The sequence below is a fragment of the Megascapheus bottae genome, chromosome 10 (genome assembly GCF_031878675.1).
Source record: "Megascapheus bottae isolate mThoBot1 chromosome 10, mThoBot2.hap1, whole genome shotgun sequence".
Lineage (NCBI taxonomy): Eukaryota > Metazoa > Chordata > Mammalia > Rodentia > Geomyidae > Megascapheus > Megascapheus bottae.
The window spans coordinates 62,919,724-62,941,682 of NC_143518.1; the positions used below are offsets into that span (position 1 = coordinate 62,919,724).

General features: G+C 44.0%; 1 long non-coding RNA gene across 2 annotated transcripts in view; it reads right to left on the reverse strand.

Annotated features, from left to right (window-relative positions):
* The window catches only part of LOC150058599 (uncharacterized), a 40,903-nt gene extending 36,119 nt beyond the window's left edge, over positions 1 to 4,784 (reverse strand). For both annotated transcript variants that reach the window (XR_016536897.1, XR_016536896.1), the window contains exon 1: positions 4,625 to 4,784. This is a non-coding gene — a long non-coding RNA (uncharacterized LOC150058599). The remainder of the gene's footprint in view (positions 1 to 4,624) is intronic.
* Positions 4,785 to 21,959: the final 17,175 nt, after the last annotated feature.

The window sequence follows — 21,959 nt, forward strand, 5'->3', positions numbered from 1 at the left end:
AATGCCATGGGCTGCACAGGCCTTGCTCACAGTCACAACCAGGACACCATGGTCCCAGGACAAAGGTCTGAGGGAAGGTCATTTGCTTACATTCATACAGCTCTGCCCTAAAATTAGGAACTCTGTGTTTAATTCATTTCCATAATACATGTCTTTGCACTAAAATAGTTGGGGGGAAAAAAGTCGTGCACTGGTAACTAATGCCTGCAGTCCTAGCTACTCAGGAGGCCGAGATCTGAAGCTCAAAGCTGGAACGAAGCCTGCCCAAGCAGGCCAATCCATGGGACTCTTATCTCCAATTAACCAGCAAAAAGCCAGAAGTACAATTGTGGCTGAAGTGATAGATTATCATCAGTCTTGAGTGAAAAAGCCAAGTAAGAGGGGGAGGAAGAAAGGGAGGGAAGGAGGGAGGGAGTCTGATGTGTATTAAAATTATTTTAATATAAAATGCATAAATATTACAGTTAAATCAAGTTCAGCTTGGGAGATCTGCCAAATACTCCGCGAGTTTCACCACACGCGTCTACTAATAAGTTTCCCACTTGATCAAAAAGCTCCTTTTTGTTATAAAAGAGGAGGCATATAAATGTCCCTTTCCAGAGTCTATTTCACATCAGAACTGATTTCAGATAATGTTTTCATAATCCACATGTATGCAATTATAGTCATGGAGATTCCTAACTATTAATCAAGGGTGCTTAAGTATGTAATAGTTCCCACTGATTTGCATTTGACAGGAAATGTCATTTTACGTAAAGGCTGTGGCAGTGCAATGTAGTTATTTCCCAGAATCTAGTTGTTTTAATGTTTTTGTCCCCTTTACCCTCCCTCCACCCCCCCAATCATCTTGTTTTCCCCCTTCCTTCCTTATTTCAAATAAACAAATAAATTAATATAAAATATACCAGGTACCAACATCACCTATATTACCCACATGAGATTAACCATAAGAGGAAAACAAGAAAAAAACAAGTAATTGCACATACATTAAGAACAACAATCATGGGGCCGGGAGTTTGGCCTAGTGGTAGAGTGCTTGCCTAGCATGTACGAAGACCCGGGTTCGATTCCTTGGTATCACATGCTTAGGAAAAGCCAGAAGTGGTGCTGAGGCTCAAGTGGTAGAGTTCTAGCCTTGAGAAAAAAAATCCAAGGACAGTGCTCAGGCCCTGAGCTTAAGCCCAGGACTGGTAAAAAAAAAAAAAAAAAAGAACAACAATCACAAAGATAAACCTCTTGTATCCATATCCTAGGTTCATTTTTAGTCTCATTCTATATGACCATAGGTACTTAGCTTTTGAGCTATTGTGATCCTCTGCTAGCAGAATCCTAGATGTGTACTAATTATTACAAATGAGGGAAACCAAGAGGCCTATGTTCCTTTAGGTCTGGCTTACTTCATTTAATAGCATTTTTTCCCAAGTCTTTCCATTTCCTTGCGAATGAGGTGATGTCATTCTTTCTGATGGCAGCATAGAATTCCATTGTGTATAATAAACACCACATCTTGTTGATCCACTCATCTTCCGAGGGGCATCTGGGTTGGTTCCATATCTTCACTATGGTAAATAATGCTACAATGAACATCGTTGTGCTAAAGGCTTTAGTATGTCCTTGTTTCTGGACGATTGGGTAAATGTCAAGGAGTGGGATTGCTGGGTCATAGGGGAGCTCTATGTTTATCTTTTAAGGAACCGCCATACTGCTTTCCATAGTGGTTGAACGAGTTTACACTCCCACCAACCCCCTCCAGCATCTGTTGTTGTTAGATTTCTTGATCCTGGCCATTCTAACTGGAGTGAGGTAGAATCTTAGAGTTGTTTTGATTTGCATTTCTTTTTATGGCCAAAGCTGTGGAGCATTTCTTCATGTGTCTCTATAGGCCATTCTTATTTCTTCTTCAGAGAAGTCTCTCTTTAAGTCTTCAGCTCACCTTTTATTGGGATGGTTGTTTCTTTAAGGATTTGTTTTTGAGAGATTCAGTTTTTTTGAGCTGTAGATATATTTTAGATACGAGGCCCTTATCTGTTGTATAGCTAGTGAAGATCTTCCCCTACTCTGTGGGCTTTCTATGTAGCTTGCTAGCTCTGTCCTTTGCCATACAGAAGCTCTGCAGTTTAATGCAGTCCCATTTGTCCAAACTTCCTTTAATTTGTTGTGTTTCTAGGTCTTTATTAAGAAAGTTTCAACTTGTGCCAAGAAGTGCCAGTATATCTCCTACTCCTTCCTGTAAACTTTTCAGGGTATCTGCTTTTACCTCAAGGTCTTTGCTCCATTTGGAATTCATCCTGGTGCAGGGTGACATATGAGGGAGGATCCAGCTTCAGTTTCCTACAGGTGCTTAACCAGTTCTACCAGCACCATTTGTAGAAGAGACTGTCTTTCTTCCATCCTATTTTTTTGGCTCCCTTATTGAAGATTCAGTGGCCCTAGGTCTGTGGGTCTTAATTCTAGTCCATTGGTCCTCAGGCCTATTTTTGTGCCAGTATCAAGCTGTTTTGATTACGATAGTTTTGTAATAGAGTCTAAAGTTTGGTATTGATATCCCTCCAGTCCTGTTCTTTCTGCTAAGGATTGATTGTGCTATTCAGGGTCTTTTATTATTCCATGTTAATTTTTGGATTGCTTTTTTTTAGGATAATCTTGTAAGATCATAGGAGCTAATAGAATAAGTAGTTACTTCAGGCAGAAGAGGAAAACAATTCTTTCTGGAATGTTGCTTCATTCTCTGGAACATTCATTGACCTTTGTGAAGCTGTTTACTAACCTGCCACTGACCTTTCATCTGCTTTCCAATTCTTGGCCATTATGAGCAATATTGTAACACAAACCACACTTTACTGTGGGCAAAAATTTCAGAGAAACTGGGACCATGACATTAAATTCCCATGTTTTATTTAAGTAGTCTAGAACATAACTTTTCAAGTACATGATAGAGGCTGAAATTTTAAAAAGACAAAGCAACTTTAGTAAGAGGACAAAAAGCAAAAGCTAGATAAGTGAATCTCTGGTGATACAGTTTTCTTTTCTTTTTACTAACTCAAGGTCCACCCAAGTGCATTGAAATCCATGTCAAACTGACCCAGAAAAATCGGAGTTAGGCTCAGTGTGATTCCTAACAATTCGTCGCAAACCTAGCTTCTCATCTCCCATCCATTTTCTTTCCCTTTGTGCCAGCCTTGGAGCTTGAATTCAGGGACTGGGCACTGTCGCTTAGCTATTTTTACTCAAAGCTGGCACTCTCCATTTCCAGCCTTTTGGTGGTTCATTGGAGGTAAGTGTCTCATGAACAGTCTTTCCTCAGCTGTGCTTTGAACTATGATCTTCAAATCTCATTCTCCTCAATGGCTAGGATTACAGAGGCAAGCCACTGGTGCCTGGCTTATAGATTGGTTTGGATTGGTGAACAAGTCTAATACTTTTTTTGGTAGCATTGTTTCTTACTTCGGGAACTACTTGAGTGTAGATACATACTGATCAGTTGGTTTTCTTTGGGGCCTTCTTCAAGAGAAATGCTGTTTTTCATCTCTTGTCATTGCCTGCATGCTTGTGCATGCCCGCCTCTGGTTTCTATGTTCCTCTGAGCCTGCAGCGTGTTAAATCCCTTCCTGACATGCTCCCTCCTGGGCTGGTATTTTGACAAGCGCCTGATGTTCTGTAGCTCTCAGCATCCATTTCTTATGCAACAAAGGAGTTAGAGGGGCCCCAATTCTGCTGGTCCTTCTGTGTCCCTCCTGAGATTTCCTGGGACTAGGGTTTAAGGAGAAGCATGCTACCAAACAGCAAATGCTACTTGAAGATTCCTTTAAACACAATTTCTCTTGCTTTTTCCTTTTTCCCCCCAGCCAAAAGACTTCCTTCCCAATCAAGCTTTATCTGTGCATTCATCATTGTCAGAAAAGATGAATGGCAAAATTATCACACAGAAGATTAAAACTCTGTGTTTGAATACTTTTACAATCGTGTTCTATTATTCTTCCTGGAAACATTCATTAGGATCGTGGGTGCATGCCAACAGTAAAATTCTGCTTTGATTCAAATTCTGGATTTTCCACTTCACAGCAACCTTGTACAAGCTATGTGTGTGTGTGTGTTCTGTCTTGGTTCCTCCCATCTCATCAGGAGGACAATCTAGTTCATACCCATAAAGCACTCAGAGACTTCACTGAATTAGCACTCAATGAATACCTTCACTCAATGAATACCTATTAAAACATATATCTGAACTAGGAATCCCTACAGAGTATGAAACTGTGGAACATGCTAAGAAAAACCACCTCTCAGCTGGACCCTCATGGCTCTCAGCTGTAATCCCAGCAACTCAGGAGGCGGAGATCTTGAGGGTCATGGTTTGAAGCTAATCTGGGCAAGAAATGTCCATGAGATCTTTATTTCCAATTAACTACCAAAACGCTACAGTGGAGCTGTTGCTCAAGTGGTAGAGCAGCAGTTCTAGCCAGTGAAACAGCTAAGCAAGAGCATGGGGACTGGATGCGGGGAATGGAGGAAGAGGGAGGACAAAGACAAACCTGTGAAGCAAGCCTTGGGCCTACAAGTGGGTCCTGGAGCACTGGCCCTGCATAATGGGAGGCCATTTCTTCAGGAGACATAAAATCCCACCTACCTCGAGCCAGCCTTAACTTCCACCTCCCTCACCACAGGCAGAACAAAGAGAAGGACATACGCGCCCCTGGGAAACTCAATTGCCTGGCTCCTCTCACTCTCCCAAGCCCTTGTGGGAGCCTTCTGAGGGTTCAAGTTCCAGGAGTGATGTGACTGACTTGCACTGCCAGTGTTGGCAGCAAGGCCTGTGGCCTAATTTACCTTCTCTGTTTCATTCTCCTTTGCCAGGTTCAAGGTCCCAGTTCTAGCCAGTGATGAGAATCAAGAAGGAGGAGAAAAGATACTGAGTCCTGCAGGCCAGAGCGAATATTATAGGGCTATGAACCCACATGCCAGGAATCCCTCATTCTGTTTCCTGTCTCCAGACAGAGTCCTCTACCCTAGTGAGGGGTGAATGCCTCTATCCTAGTGGCAGGTGCCCCACAAAGGCCAGGTGGACAACTCATCATGCTTTCTATAAGTGAATGTGGAGTAAATACTTTCAAAAGACTATTCTGGGTTTGGTATACCAGTTGTACTTAGAAGTAGAGAACTTAAGGCCCTCACCTGTCCTCCCCATAACCCAAGTCCTTCTGGCCACCTTGTCACGCTGATGAAGAGAGGCAGGAGAAATGGCACCGAGACTTCTCAGCAAGTGGCACACCTGCCTCTCTTCATCCCAAACTGGGAGTCAGGGGATCAAGGTGTGGCACCAGCCTTGGCGAAGGAAGGAAGCAGACGATGGGAGGACCCTTCAGGGAGGCCTACAGCAGGAGGGCCGTGTCCCCAGCGGGTGCCGAGGTGGGGGGCAAGCAAGACCCAACCCTAAGAATAGCAGAAACCCAAGGCGGTGGTAGCTGAGCAGGTCCCCCACCAGCCTAGCAAGCTCAACACCCCAAGTTTTAAACCCAGAACCATCACAAAAACAAAAAAAGAAGATTTCCAGCCAGGTGTTGGTGGCTCACACCTGTAATCCTAACTACTCAGGAGGCTGAGATCTGAGGAGCGTCACTCAAAACCAGCAAGAAATGGACTGAGACTCCTGTCCAGTTAATCACCAGTGCTCAGGGACAGCACTCAGACCCTGAGTTCAAGCCCACAGTCAACCAAAGGGGGAAAAAAGATTTCTAACGAAATAGAATAAAAGCAATATGTGCTTTGAAATTCATCTCTACCCAGCCAGCTTGAAGATTTAAATTGACATTTTTTTTTCTCAATGATAAAGGAATAAACGTGGCATTTAAAACACAGGTTACACCCAGATTTACATTTGGCTCTTTTTTTTTTCTTTCATGAACAATCCATTTTCATTTCATTACTTGATTTTTTTTGCCAATCCCAGGGCTTGAACTCAGGGCCTGGGCACTGTCCTTGGGCTTTCTCAAGGCTAGAGCTCTGCCACTTGAGCCACAGCACCACTTCTGGCTTTTTCTGTGTATATGGTATCGAGGGATCAAACCCGGGTGTTCGTGCATGCTAGGCAAGCACTCTAACACTAGGCCAAACTCCTGCCCCCTCCATTTGCATTTAAAAGAATAAGAAGGGGCTGAGAACACAGCCTGGTGGTAGAGTGCTAGCATGCACTAGATTCAATTCCTCGGTTCCACACACACAGAAAAAAGCCAGAAGTGGTGCTGTGGTTCAAGTGGTAGAGTGGTATCCTTCAGAAAGCTCAAGAGCAGTGTCAAGGCCCTGAGTTCAAGCCCCAGGACTGGCAAAAAAAAAAAAATTAAGGGCTAGGAGTTTGGCCTACTGGTATGAGTGCTTGCCTAGCATGCATAAAGACCTGGGTTCAATTACTCAGTACATATACATATCAAAAAAGAGCCAGAGTGGTGCTGTGGCTCAAGTGGTAGAGCATTAGCCTTGAGAAAAAAGCTCAAGGACAATGTTCAGGCCCCGAGTTCAAGTCCCAGGACTGGCCAAAAAAAAAAAAGAAAGAAAGAAAGAAAACTTGGACTCTAGGATCTTTTCCCAACATAGTTCATTTGTTATTGAAATCTGAGTTTTAGTGAAGGACCCAACACAGGTGGATAATGTGAGAAGTATCTCCATTTTACCAACTGAGGCAGTGCCAGTGCCCACGCTGGACTGTGCTGAGGCAACTCAACCTGCATCCAGATCTCAGCTCAGAGACAAATCAATGGCTCCAGCCCCTGCTTGCGAAGACTGCCAATAACATAGCTATTGCAAGAGCAATTTGGGAGATGAAGGCATTGGTCTATAAGAAATTGGATTGAGAACAATTTATTTTACACAATATCCAGCCATCAAGCAATATAATTCAATCTCTATCAAGTCATGACAGAAGTGAAAAATGCTTGAATTCCCTTCAGAATAGAAATCTAGTCCTTATCTAGCTACAAGGGGTCTTTTTCTCTTTGAAAAATTAGGTTTTTTACATTGGAATATCATGTAGAGTGAGAGTCTACTTTAGAGAGAATATAGAATATGTAAATATCCTACAACTTTAGGATTTACAGTCATCAAATTTTTAAGAAACTATACAGAAGTTATTATACCTTGCTTTAGGTGACTATTTAGAATTGTTACCCTTCAAAATTTGAACTTCTCAGCCGGGTGTGATGGCTCACACCTGTAATCCTAGCTACTCAGAAAGCTGAGATCTGCGATCAAGGTTCAAAACCAGCCTCTTATCTTCAATTAACCTCTAGAAAATGAGAAATAGGGCTTGGCTCAAGGGTAGGGCAGTCACCTTGAGCTGAAGAGCTCAAGTTCAAGCCCCATGACTCCCTGCCACCCACCCACCCTCGCTCTTGATGCGGAAACTGCTCCCTGTGGTGTGTGCTGTGGGAAGAGCCAGCAAGCTGCTCTACATTATACATACGTAAATACACATACTATGTACCATTCTACTTAATATCTACCCATTAGCTGTATGATAAGCTCAGGTAATATATAATATATGTGAACCAGTAAGAATTTTTTATTATTATTTTTGGGGGGCCAGATCTTGGTCTTAAACTCAGGGCCTGAGCACTGTCCTTGGGTTTTCTCAAGGCTAGAGCTTTGCCACTTGAGCCACCACACCACTTCCAGCTTTTTCTATGTATATGGTATTGAGGACTCAAACCTGGGTCTTCATGCATGGTAGGCAAGCACTCTACCACTAGGTCAAACTCCTGGCCCAAAAAGTGGTTTTCTTTAAGGCCTTAAATCTTTCATTTTTACTATATTTTTTTTCTATTTTTTGGAGGTTTTTTTTGCTACCTTTGTCACTTTCTCTCTTTCTGATAGTCAAATCCTTTTATATTCTCTCTCACACACATATACACTCTAGAGAGTGTCTCTGTCTCTGGTATCTCTCCGTCTCTCTCTTACACACACACACACACATGCCACATATCTGTAATTACAGCTACTTTAGAGCTTGGAAGAACATAGTTTGAAGCCAGCCTAGGCAAAAAAACTAATTCCATCCTTACTCAGAATTATCCCCAGCTGCAGTATTATATTCCTATAATCCCAGATTATACAGGGGACTTAGGAAAATTCCTTTACCAATAGGTAATGACTTCGTTTCCTCTAGTTAGTTATAGCCTGAAGTCTGCCTTGTCACAAGTGAGTTTAGTTATCCTGGCTTACTTTCAGATTCAATTTTCCATCTGAATATCATTTCCCATCTTTCCAGTCTCTGTGTGTCTTTCTTGTAGGCTGTACGCAGTTAGATCTCAGCCAATCTGAGGTGGTTTTGTTGCATTTTTATGGTAAGTCTCGGGGCTTGCACTTGGAGCTTGAACTCCGGGCTTGGGTATCACTGAGCTTTTCTGTCAAGGCTGGCATGCTATCACTTGAGCCACAGCTCTACTTCTAGCTTTTTGTGGTTTACTGGAGATAAGAGTCTCACAGACTTTCCTGTCCAGGCTGGCTTCAAACCAGGTACCTCAATCTCAGCCTCTTGTATAGCCAGGATTACAAAACCCAGCTCAGTCTGAGTATTTGCATTGGAGAATGGAGACAATTTGTATTTAGTAATGAAATGAAAAGGTCCCAAGGAATTTCCTGTTTTCCTAATGTTTGACTATTTCCTAATTCTCATTTGCCAATTCACTCTGGGAGCAGGATTTATTTCTTCCTGTTCTCTTGGTTGTGTTTACTGTTCTCTTCTGTGTGTAGTGTTGCTTTGAGCATCTTTGGCAATCCTGGCATGGTTGGATGGCGTGGTTGGCAATCCTGGTGTGGTTGGCAATCCTGGCGTGGAAGGTCTTTTTTCCTCTGTGGATTCTGAGGGACAATGTGGCTATAGCAATGGAGACGGGTGCTATTTCCTCTCAGAGCCTCCATGCTGTCACCCCACACTCCTGGGAACACTGTGAGATGGGCTGCCACCCACGGGAGAGCAGAGCTTCCCACGCGGGCCGGCCAGCCTCTCTACAGCCGTCTCCCCGCTGCTCCAGTCAGTGCACCCCTGGGGCGATCACACAAGCGTGTGGTCAACATCTCCACATCTACATCTACATCTGCTCTCGCTTCTTCCTGGAAGTAGGCCGCCATGTCCTCAGCTGGTTTTGGTGGCTTTCTCTGGGTTTGGTGACGGTGAACTGAATAAAGCTCCAGTCCACAGTCACAGAACTGGAACATCAACTGTCCTATCAACGGTTCTCGATCTTTTTTAGACCTCAGAGGACACAGCTTCACAGGAGCCCAGGCCAGCGCCACATATCTAAGCCACCCCTGGAGTCTTCGCTCACAGAAGTTGAATGAGACAACAACCACTTATTGTTGTAAGCTGCTAAGTTTCAGGGAACGATGGTATGCAGGGAGAGATAATAGTCCATTCTGAGAATGACTTCTGAGCATATGCTGATCCAAGCAGGACCCCCACTAAACATGGAATCGAATGGTGCACAGCACAACAGGAGTATCTGATATCCTTTTCTTTTTTTTTTTTTTTTTTTTGCCAGTCTGGGCTTGAGCTCAGGGCCTGAGCACTGTCCTTGGACTTTCTCAAGGCTAGATCTCTACCACGTGAGCCTCAGCACCACTTCTGGCTTTTTTCTATGTATGTGGTACCGAGGAATTGAACCCAGGTCTTCATGCATGCGAGGCAAGCACTTTAACCACTAGGCCAAACTCCCGGCCCAATCCTTTTCATTTCTGCAATTTAGCCTCATGTCAATATTTCCTGATAGTTGTCAAATTTCCTTCTAGTGCTTCCAAAGATGAGTTTTGTTTTTTTGTTTTCTTATGAGACAAGTGCTTCAGAGATGTGTTGATACCATGCCACGGGCATGCTGAAAAATGGGGCACATACTTCCAGATTCTTCTTTAAAACTACATTTCCAGAGCGAGCTGTCATATTTGTTCACTTCGACACAGTTAGAAATTAGTCGGGAGACTGGGAATGAAGTCAAAGACAACAAAACATACAATGGGGACACCTGTCCTCCAGGATTGAACCACACACACTTTCCCCATAATGTGCTACAGGGAATATGTCCATTAAAATTAGACCTTTGGCAAGGAGCTTTGAGCTCAACAACTTTGATTTCTCTCCCTTGCAGACAAAGTCACCAAAAAACAGGCAGCACCCAAGTGAAATATAAAAGATGTAGCTGGAAAAATTTGACAATTAGCATGACATATTGACTGCTGAGTTATAGAAATGAAAAAAGAAACATCTAGGATGAAAGTTCTCAAGAAATCTCAACTACCTCGTTTAAAGTGATCTTAATATGACATGTCAAAAATATTCAAATGAAACTTCCCTTGTTGAGACTTTTTCTAGAGAGACTGTCTTCTAAGGCAGAAGACATTATTTTATGACAGCTGTGTGAAGTTTGTTTCATCCCATTTAAACTTTCCACCAAATAAAAACTTTAAACATTTACAAAGCAATTTAATGAATTTACAAAGCACTGGTGTTAAAACAACAATAAAAACAATGCCAGTGGTCCCTGCCTATAGCTTCTCAGGTAGCTTAAATAAGAGGATCTTTTTAATAGTGAAAAGACAGATTTTAGGATAAATCCTCAAAGCAACTTCTATGTAAGACCCTGGTACTCAAATATGACTTAGACAGAAATAAAGCTGATGTGGGGCCAGGACCGTGGGCTAGTGGTAGAGTGCTTGCCTAGCATGCACAAAGCCCTGGGTTTGACTCGCCAGTACCACAAAGCTGGGAGTGGTACGGTGACACAAGTGGTAGAGCGTTAGACTTAGAAAGCCCGAAGACAGTGTCCAGGCCCTGAGACCGAGCTCCAGGACTGGCAAAAATAAAAATAAAAATAAAAATAAAAGGAAAATAAAAATTGATTTGGGCAGTCTGTCTTATGTGCTATAGAATTACTCCAATACTGTACATCTGAGGCTCTCAGTTATCACAGCTAGCATCTTTGGTGTCACATGCAGCCTTTGGTGTTATAATTTAATTAGTTTAAAAGGGAACAGAGAACACTATGTGAAAGGAAATATACTTATTACCTGACATATGTAAAGATAATCCTGCTGTATAACACCTCTAAAACAAAATTAAAAAATTGTTTCATGCCAGGTATGGTAAGCTCAGTCCTACAAGCCAAGCTACTTGAGAGGCAGAGATTTGAGAGTATTTAAGTTGTAAGCCTGCCTAGAGAAAAAGCTCATGAGATTCACCTCAAGCAACAAAACTGTGGACACAGTAGTGTATGCCTGTCACCCCAAGTACACAGGAAACATAAATAGGAGGATCGCAGTTCCAGGGTGACCCAGATAAAAAGTGAGACACTATTAAAAAATAACCTTCTGGGGGAAAAATGTTCTCCCAAAAGCAGTCCCCCTTCACATTCCTTCTCAGTGCTCTTTGAAGCTGCACACACACACACACACACACACACACGCAATGTGACTAAGACTGAACAGAGAGCCAGGTACCACTGGCTCACTCTTATGATTCTAGCTACTTAGCAGGCGGAGATTTGAGCATTTCAGTTCAAAGCCAGCCCAGGCAGGAAAAGTCCATGAGTGTCATCTCCAATTAACCACAAAAACTGGAAGTGGAATTGTGGATCAAGTGGTAGAGGTTTAAGCCCTGAACAGAAATGCTCAGGGACTTCCCCCAGGCCACAAGTGCAAAGTACAGACAAAAATTAAGGTAAAAAATTAATAAAATACACACTCCAAAGTTGAGTACATTTGCTTTGCCAATGCAGAGGCACAGACAAATGCACACAGTAGGTTGGAGAAATGGCTAAAGCTGCTTTTGTTTCCATCTGCCTCACTCCTTCACAGCAGCCTTCTAGAAAATGGTTCTATTGAGAACTTTATTAAGCCAACTGCTGAACTCCACATTTCTAGGCTGATGCCAGATAATAAAGGGCAGCTTTGTTTTTGCACATTATCAAGAAATCAGATCCATTTCTTAGAAACGCCTGTAAAGAGTGGCATTATTGAGCAAAGGGACTGCATTTTTTTCCCATCGCCTTATCTGACAGGCTAAATAACAAATTTAAAGTATCCTTCCAATGCTTCAGTACAGGATATTAGCATGACTAAGTAGAATGTAAGCAAATACAAGCCATTCGTGCTTTCTGGACTTTTCATTTTTTTTCTTCTCATCGGTAACTCAAAAGAGATTGTATCACCTTCCTCTTATGGAAGCCTGGAAGTCTTTAGACAGGCTCTGATTGTTCCGCACTGATAACTCTAGAAATTTGATGTCTGTCATTGAAGGAAGGTTGGTCGTGCAGAAATGTGGCGAGATGTTAAAATTTAAAAACTGGGGACTTCAGAAAAGAATTGAATCGCTGGGAAATTCCAAAAAAAAGACCCCAATCCCCATGGGTACCAACGGGCGTGGGTACCGTGAGTGTCCAGGGCAGGCGCTGCCCAGCTCGGGGCGGGCCGGGAAGAAGCAGGGTGGACGGAACTGCCCCTGAGGCGTGGGGTGAGGCTTCATCCCCAGGACCTGAGTGCCATGGAGGGGCCTGCCAGCTGGCCCCAGCCACGCGGGCTATGAGAGCCTCGGCAAGTGAACATGGCATCGATGCCGCATGCAGAGCGAGGGGACAGCAGGACAGGTGCACACGTTCAGACTGTATTCTGGGAAGTTTGCACTGAGCAGTGACCTTCTCTACCCCACCCACAAGTATAAAGTACAGTCCTTGGAGGCTAGGAGCTCAGAGCCGCTGGGGCAGGACCCAGCCACTCAGAGGCCTCGCTCAGCGAGGGACGAACCTGCCCGCCCCCCAGGAAATTCACAATGCTGTCACACTGGAACCAGATTGTGTTTGCAGTCACAATCTCCTTCGGACTTGGGTTTTAGTGTTTCAGCAAATACCTTACAACAGCTAGTGAACTGGAGGCAAGTGGAACAGTTGTGAAGGCGTCTTTCTCTAGTCCACTGACACAATGGGTGCATAGCAAGTTCTGGATGTGCACAGAATTGTACAGAGCTGTGGTGAGAGCTCCACTCAAGCCACTCTATGTTGCACACACTAGCCATCACCACAGACTCTCTTAAACAAACTCTCTCCCCAGGCTCATGAAGTCTTTCCAGTTGTATTTTCAGGAAGTTCTACCAGAAGCTTCACTACGTGCACAGTGCTCACATCTCAGGTCTTGCAGGGGTGACCAAGGAGCTGCAGACGCCTGCCTCAATGCAAGGTAATTCTAATCCATGCTCCTTCCGAATCCAGCCACCATGGACTCACGGGATGCCACAGCACACAGGTGGGCGCCTTTGTCAGCCTATTTCATGAATAGACATAACGGCAGAATTAACCCACCGTCGCACTCACATTTCACAATGGAACAGCAACTTTCCTCGTCCAACAGAATCACTTGGGAAATGGAAAAAGGCAACAATTAGTAATAATCTTAAAATAAGGACAATATTGGGAAGTGTGACGAGCTAGCTGGTAGGCAGTAGCCTTCCTTATCTTCTAAATGGTAAGCACACCTACTCCTAGGGCTCTTTAGTGAGTGAACAAATCCAAGGACACAAGTCTACGTGCAAAGCCATGCTAGGGGAGGAGATTCACAGTGGAGCCTCAGGCTGTAATTGTAAGAAGCTACGTGTGTGCAGGGCGCTGGGGCACAAAAGGCCCTCAGACGGATGTGGAGACTCCAAGCAGCCTTCAGGCTGTCTTCTTTGGATGCTGTACTCTTTGAATGCATGGTTTCTGCACATTGATGCACCATCTTACCACTTCCTGGAGTGGACTGGCTCCTAACATTTGATCTTTTGCATTCTACCATCATGAAGACTTGCTTTCTGTGAGATCACTTCATCCTTCCCTATGTTAGGAATCTTGCCAACACTATACTCCTCCATATCAATGTTCTCCTAGCCAACTCATCTACGACTTCACTTATGATTAATTGGAATTGAATTTTCAGTCTTCTACCTGTGTGTACAAGGACTTGAACCCGGGGCCTCAAGCTTTCACTTGATCTTTTCATTCACAGTTGGTGCTCTACTACTCAAGCTCTGTGTCCAGTCTCAGTCTTGTATTTCTTTTCTACAAGTGCAATGCACTTTGTAAGCAAAGCTCATCCCTGAGCCGGGTGCTGGTGGCTCACGCCTATAATCATAGTTACTCAGGGGGCTGAGTTCTGGGGATCAAAGTTTGAAGCCAGCCTGGGCAGAGAAGTCTGTGAGATTCATCCTCAATTACTCACAGGAAAGAAGAAGGAAGAGGGCCGGGAGTTTGGCCTAGTGGTTAAAGTGCTTGCCTAGCATGCACGAAGACCCGGGTTCGATTCCTCGGTACCACATACATAGAAAAAAGCCGGAAGTGGTGCTGAGGCTCAAGTGGTAGAGCTCTAGCCTTGAGAAAGTCCAAGGACAGTGCTCAGGCCCTGAGCTCAAGCCCAGGACTGGCAAAAAAAAAAAAAAAGGAAGAAGGAAGAAGAAGGAGGAGGAAGGAGGAAGAAGGAAGAAGGAAGAAGAAGAAGGAGAAGGAGGAGAAGAAGAAGAAGAAGGAGTGACCACCACCACCACCACCACCACCAGGGGCTGTGGCTAAAGTGGTAGAGCGCTAGCCTTGAGCCTCAGAACTACTACAAAAAGAAAGAAGGAAAGAAAGAGGGGGAGGGGAGGGAGGAGGGAAGAGAGCAGAGGGAAGGGAAGGGAGGGAGGGACAGAAGGAGAGAGGGAGAGAAGGAAAGGGAGAGAGGGAAAGGAGGAAGGGGAGGGAGGGAGGGAGGGAGGGAAGGAGGGAGGGAGGAAGGAAGGAAGGAAGGAAGGATATATTCATCTTTGTTGAAAAAAATTGTAAAATGTCATAGGAATTGATCATGGAGAAACCAGAAGACAAAGAAACACACATCTTGTTTTGTGTCTGAGTAAGAAATGTGTAGTGACAAAAGGTGAACAGATGCAGCAGCGTCTTCACTAGCATGCTGACCGTGAACCAGATAACTTGTGGGTAGGATGGGAGGGAAAAACTGGGGAGCAAGGGAAGGGGTGCCATTGTTCAAAAAGAAATGAGCAACGGTCGATCACTAAGACTTTCAAAGAAGGCACTGAGCACTGCACACGATGCACATCTGCTTTCATGTCACCACCTGGGCTCTGGACAATCAGTGAGGTTCAGCTGTCTCATAGGTCATGTGTCATGACAACTGAAGCTGGAGCTATGGCAAGGGGAAGCAATCTTATTGAACCATGCAAAGGAAGGGATGCCTCTCCAAATTCAAAGATTAAAAAGGAGTGATCCTAGCTACTCAGGAGGTCGAGATAGGAGGATTGTGGTTGAGAACTGGCTAGCCAAAAAATGTCCATTTCCAATTAACTAGTAAGAAGCTGGAAGTGAGTCAAGTGATAGAGCACCCACCTTGAGCAAAAAAGTTGACTGAAAGGACAATGGCCTGAGTTCAAACCCAGTAGAGGCTCCAAAGCAAAAAGAATCAGTATTAGAAAACAGAAGAAATGAGCAGATACTTCACCAAAGAGGATACACAGGTAGCATTTTCCATTCCTGAAGCCCAGGCCATCATTTGCCATTTGAACATATTAAATCATCCTGCTATATCACAAAATATGTGTTGGACGAGGTAATTTAGAAAATAATTCTGGGCCAGGAGTGTGGCCTAGTGGTAGAGTGCCTGCCTAGCATGCACCAAGCCTCGGGTTCAATTCCTCAGTATCACATACACAGAAAAAGCCAGAAGTGGCACTTGGCTCAAGTGGCAGAGCACTAGCCTTGAGCAAAAAGTGTCCAAACACAGTGCCCAGGCCCTGAGTCCTATCCCCAGGACTGGCAATAATAAATATTTCTAACAGTATCAAATGTCCTGGCAAGAATGCGAGAGAGCTGGCTGCAGCATACACACATGGGAATGGAGATACAAACTGGAAATATTAAGTGCACCTACAATCAGTATCACATTTCCAAGACACACATCCCAGCAAGACTCATGCCCACACATTCAGACATCCTAGGCTTTTACCAAATATCCTTCACTAGGTGAATGGGAACAAACTGGTCCACCCATGTCAGAAATAGGAGCAATTGTTTATGCACACACGGATGGCTCTCCAGGAAACTGGGAGTGGAGAAAGCCAAGGTCAAAGACTTTGAGCTGTCAGATAAATGATCACAGTCTCCAAAGACAACATAACTTCCTCACTTTGATAGGGTATGGTGTCTGCACACCACATAAAGGAACACATTCTATTCCTCGTGGTCTCAAGGCTAGCCACACCCACTCTCCTATAGCTCATCACCACCTAAGACACAGTTCCTCACCCAGCTTCTCCATTGCTACAAAGGTATAGCCAAGGTTCTCCTTGACTGAAAGGCAGCTTGCCACTGGCACAGAGCATGTAAAGGAATGTTTGAAGGAAGCATATTTCCCCCAAGCTGCCTGGAGCCCACAGTCCTTTCAAACTAGTAGAATAATCTAGTAATACCTGTGCCTCCTGAGTCTTTTTCCTCCCTCTGGCTCCTCACTCCTGTCAGTGCCCTGGATCTATCTCTGGTGTTTTCATGTGTGTTGTCTGAGTTTTGATTTTCTTGAGATGTGATTGTGGATCACCCAGCGGGGCCGTCTCCTAGCACGTTAACACTTCATACAGTGAATGTTCTCATGTGATGCTCACCAGCAACTCTTTCATCACTCCATTCTGGGCAATCTTACCAGAGACATCCTTTCTGTAAGTCTCCCCTGAAGATTTCCCTCTGGTTACCCATCCTCCCTTTGGCTCAATATGGGATCAGGTAGGCAGCAATCAAGCCCTGGTTCCAAGTGCTAACCACAGGCCTCCTGCAGGCCTAAAGGAACACCATGGGACTAAGCTCTGCAGCCCTGCGAAAGTCGTCCTCGTATGTGATGTGGTGTCCCTCTGCAAGGCCTTTGCTGAAGGCTGGTGTCGCAGCTACGGGTCTACGGGCCCCTGGGATTCCAGCACTCAACAGTACTCAGGCAGACTCCAGAGGACGTGCAATCTACTGCCCACTGCAGATGAGGAAAAGAGGTTGGAGGAGAGGGAGTCGAAACACACCTGAGCCTAGATCCCCATCTGTGCCCACCTTGAAAGGTGAGAAAAGAACAAGTTTTCCACGTGAAAGGAAAAGATGACACAACGCCTAGAGAGGTGTCAAGAGAAATGTACAGGGAGAGGGCCGATGACTGACAGGTGACTCAGCCTGTGACAGAAGAGAAATCATACTGATGGCACGCCTACAGGATGTAAGACAAGGTGCTAAGGTGTCCCATGGCTGTTTCCTCTGCTAAGAAGAGGTGGAGACAATGGGGAAAGTGGGGTCCCAGCAGGTCACACCTGAGAAACTGAGGGAAGATCTGTAAGGGAAGTCATCCAACAACCAAAAATCCACAGTAGGGTTTACTGGTGAGAATAGCGGCAAACCCACCACACGATAGGAAAAAGTGACACCATCCTAAGAATTCAAACCAGAAGAAAAAGGAACGTCATGAACACAGGAGAACCCGCAGGAAAAATGAACCCTTCCCCATCACCAGTATCTCCAAGGATTCCTTTTGCCTAGCACCTGCAGTCAGTTCAACAACCACTCTGGATTCTGGTGCCTAATGCTATTAGATGTACACACAGCTAACCAGTGACTCTGTGTTGGCCCTTAATAAAAGCTGAAAAAGAAAAAGCCAACTCCCAGTCTGCCAACAAAGGCTTTCCAGCTTCACAAAGCTCCACAGTCTGCAGAAATGGCAACAAATAGAAAAAGTAGCTGCACATGAAAGCAAGAGGAAGTGGGCAGCCTGGCAAAGCTCAAGTCTGCTGCATGTTACTAATTTATCTTAAAATTCAGTTTGTTCTTTCAATGTAACACTAGTTTGTGGGGTTGTTTTAATGTTGGCCTTGGTCCTTTAAAGCTCATACAATTGCCATCTTGTTGCATCTTCAGGCCTCTCCCTACTCTTGGCATTCTACTACTGAAACGTCCACCAGTAACCATGACTCACACATCCTTGACTCATCTCAGAGATGGCTGCCTCCTATCCCAGCCACCTCCAAAGTCTCCATTTCTACCTCACCGTCCTGATCACCCCCTCATCTATCTCACCTCATTAAAGCTTGCTGTTTTCACCTCTGCCACCTCCTTCCTGTCTTGTATTCCTCTAACTGATTAGATCCCACCTGCTGGTTCACAAATCACCTTGGAAGCCAGGTGGGCCCCTTAGGGGCTGAAGTCTGGAAGTTCAGTAGGAAGTCTTGAAGAATCCATCTCCAAGTAACCAGCCAAAGGCTATACTAGAGGCATGGCTCTGTGGTAGAGTGCCAGCTGAGGGTAAAAACAAGTGGAATGAGAGCATGAAGCACCGAGATCAAGCCTCAGTACTGTCTACCACACACACACACACACACACACACACACACAAAGGAAAAAAAAAGTTACCAAAGTCCTCCATCCCCAAGAACTGCTTTACTAACTGCAACCTCACACACCTGCAATTAAACAGCTTGATGTGGCTGGAAAAAACCCACACCAGAGGTTTGCTTCAATCCCCTGAAGTTCACAACCACCCCAGGGACACAGCTCGGACTAAATCCCTCCATTTCCCCTTTCCACTGTCACCACATAAATTTCTTCTCAAATCCTACCATCAACTTGCTTGAGTCTTATACTATTTTCAAGTTCTGCTCATCACTGGCCTTAATTTCTTTGTACTGAATAGTATACTGTGGAATAAAGACATTACACTATGTAAGAATATGAACATTTCCCAACTGCTTTAGTCAAAACTATTGCAAACATGTGATGTTCAAATGTGCTAACAACTGAGAGAGCCAACCAGATCTCTCCCAAACATGACCGACCCACTTTAAGAGAAACCTTCAGTGGCTGGGGTTGGAGCTTAATGGTAGAGTGCTTGCTTAGTATGCATGAAAGCATGGATCTGATTCCTCAGCACCACATAAGCAGAAAAAACTGGAAATGGCGCCGTGATTCAAGCGGTAGAGCCCTGGCTTTGAGCACAGAAAGGCTCAGGGACAGAGCTGTATGACTGGTAAAAATAAAGGAGGAGAGGCAGGGAGAGGGAGGGAGAGGGAGAAAGCCTTCAGATGGTTTCATTCTAAAGAACTGCTTATCAGTTTGAAAACAAAAGGGAAGTATCACTGCCACAGTTTTAACAGTGCAACTCCAGGAAGACAGCTATCTGGAACCCATGATCAGGTGTGTTCACACAGTGACTGCTGTGTGACTCCAAGAGCTCATACTTGGAACTGGTTGGCAAATGAAGCACAATCCAGCAAAAATATTCAGATGAGCTAACAGACTCTCATGATCTCCTCCCTAATTTAAAGACCAGCTTTGGATGTTACAAGGTTTACAAGTAATTATCAAAATGCAAAGGGCTTTCTCAGGGTTCCTTCACAATGTTGGTTTGTTTTTGTTTTTGCCAGTCAGTCCTGGGGCTTGAACTCAGGGACTGGCCTCTCTGTGCTCAACGCTCTATCACTTGAGTCACAGCACTACTTACGGCTCTTTTTTTAAATAAGAGTCTCACAGACTTTCCTGCCCGGCTGGCTTCAAATTGTGATCCTCAGATCTCAGCCTCCTGAGTAGCTAGGACCACAGGCGTGAGCCACTGGCACCCAGCTTCCTTCTCAATTTCTCTATGGCCATGTAAGAGAACTGAAAGTCTTTCAACTCTCCATAAACCCAGATCTGTTACACAGTAGGTAACAAGTGTTTCACTAAATGACAGGGGAAAAAGGACTCAACAACGTGCTATCTATATACTAGCATCTTTGAGATGGGGGGGGGAGGAGCAACAGTACTTATCTTCTATTGTAGTTATGCAGATACTCAGCCAAGAACAGATGATCAAGAACAGAACAGCAGAATAAAATATGCATTTAATGGGCACTTATTAAGAGAAAATTAAATTTGAATATGGCCCATTAAATTCCTTATTAAAAAAATTCTGTCACTGAAGACTCACACATCATTGGCATTTCCAATATAATATTGCAATAACTTGATTAAAAGGGAGTATAGTTTGTTTTGAAATTATAAAATGTTAAAATCAAGATGCCCAAATGTGGCAGACACATCTATAATACTACTAGGTAAACAGCGTAAGAAATTTGACTACAAGTAAACAGTTAAGTTCAACAGATTATCCAGCTTACTAACCTTTAGTAAGAAGAACTAGTCTCCAAATTATTCAACTCATTCACCAAAAAGGAGATGGCAAATGGATTTAACTTCGGAGTTTTCAAAATTAAAATTTTCCTTTAGTTTCCAAACCAAAACTATATGCCTGGCCAATCAATTCACATAAACATAACATCCCAATCCAAAAGCGTCTTGCTCTCCCGGTTTAGAAAGACCCTGACACTTTTAACATTGAGTAGTACAATTTTTTTTTTTTTTTTTTGCCAGTCCTGGTGCATGAGCTCAGGGCCTGAGCACTATCTTTGGGCTTTCTAAACTTGAGCTCTACCACTTGAGCTACAGCACCACTTCTGGCTTTTTCCTGTGTATGTGGTACTGAGGAATCGAACCCGGGTCTTCATGCATACTAGGCAAGCACTCTACCACTACGCCAAACTCCCAGCCGAAGCAGTACAATTTTTTTTGTTGTTTTTTGTTACTTGAGGGGCTTGGACTCTGGGCCTAGGCGCTGTTCCTGGACTCTTTAGCTCAAAGCTAACACTCTACCACTCTGAGCCACAGTGCCACTTCTGGTTTTCTGCTAGTTACTTGGAGATAAAAATCTCCTGGACTTTTTTGCCCCTGGCTGGCTTTGAACTGCAATTATCAGCTCTCAGCATCCTGAGTAGTGAGCCTGGCAGTAGTACAACTATTGTATGTAAAACTAAGCTTGAAATTTAAAAATCCACCCAAATGGAATGAGAACTTTTTACCAGGTCACAGTTTGGCCCCATCTCAACTGGACTTAAGAATGATTTTGCTGGGGCAGAGCCGGTGGGTGGGTTAGCACCAGCGCAGAGGTCACAAGGAAACCACTAGCCCACACTGCCTACGGAGAGACCAACAGCTCAGGGGCTTTTTTTTTAAACCTCTTAGTAAATCTGAAGTAGATAAAAATGGAATTCAATGACAAGATACTTGGAGAAAGAAGAGCTTTGCTTAAATCTGACATGTCATCCCACTTCTAAATTTGGAGACTACAACCACTTTTATTTCATTAACTTTAGTCATATAAAAATGCATACTATATTTCAGCAAATGGCATATTTATAATTTCCATCATACTTAGAAACACTGCCTAAAAGAATACACACAGACCAAAAACATGATAGAACTAAATGAATTCTTTACACTTCTGCTACACATCTTCAAATCTTAAGTTTTGACACCAATGGATGAATACAAAACCATGGAAACAGATATGGCAGAATATTCTGAGTCTAGCATTTCAAAATTCCTAATCAGATTTTTAATTTAGTCCTTTTCCCCCGCCCTGGTGCCAGTTCTGGGGCTTGAACGGAAGGCCTGGGCTTTGTTCCTGCACGTTTGTACTCAAGGCTAGTGTTCTACCACTTGAACGACAGCTCCACTTCAGGATTTTTTGGGTCATGGACTTGCCTGTCCAGATTGGCTTCAAACCTCGATCCTCAGATCTCAGCCTCCTTAGCAGCTAGAATTCTAGGCATGAGCCACCAAGGCTCAGTCTTCCTTTTTATTTCTACATAACGATTTGAATCTCAAATTTGACTGAGCTGACAATTCAACCTCAGTAATAGTAAAGTCAATATTAAATAGCAGCTAACAACTTTTCAGATGAAAATAAGTGCCCACAGTACACATTTTAGAAATTATTTTTCTTCAACATTGCATCAGTTTTAAGCTCCATTCTGGCTCCACACCTATTCCCTCCCCCAGTCCCTTCATGTGTGTATGAGTAGGCATTAAAAAACTTCTCGGGGGGGGGGGGGGGAGGACTACTAAACTACTCTT